General features: G+C 30.1%; 1 pseudogene; it reads left to right on the top strand.

The window, feature by feature from the left end:
• The window catches only part of LOC102857271, a 7,838-nt pseudogene that overhangs the window by 903 nt on the left and 6,467 nt on the right, over positions 1 to 468 (top strand).

The following is a 468-nucleotide window of genomic DNA, read 5'->3' as shown; positions in this document are numbered from 1 at the left end:
TGGAATCTTCTGTTCAGCTCTTTAGTATCTTAAATTCTTCGTTAGAAGTAATAAAAATATTGTTCCTTTTCCTACAAACCGGTTAAATAATTGCTTAACTTTTTCTTCTCCCTTATCATGCATTTCCTACTATTAATTGATCAAAAGTAATAGGATTTGGAAGTACTGAGAAATACTTGTTTTTTAAACAAACAAACAAACAAACAAACAAAATCATCATTAATGATCAAGAGTCCTCTCTGTTAATCAAATATCTTTTACAGGTCTTGTGGGTATAGAAGCTAATGTGTCTGCTATTAGTAAAAAATAATTGGCCTCTTAATTAGCCTTTGCAAAAAAAATTTTTAACATTAACTCTTTCTGAATTAGGAACCTCTCCCAATGTTTAGAGGTCTAAACGTGGACAAAGGGCTCAAATGCAATTTTGTGTGCTATACATTAGTGCTAATTTATGGGAAAGAAATTTAT

Source organism: Elephantulus edwardii, unplaced genomic scaffold (genome assembly GCF_000299155.1).
Source record: "Elephantulus edwardii isolate Elephantulus edwardi_28Jun2011 unplaced genomic scaffold, EleEdw1.0 scaffold00457, whole genome shotgun sequence".
Classification (NCBI taxonomy): Eukaryota; Metazoa; Chordata; class Mammalia; order Macroscelidea; family Macroscelididae; genus Elephantulus; species Elephantulus edwardii.
This window is presented reverse-complemented; position numbering and strand designations above follow the sequence as displayed.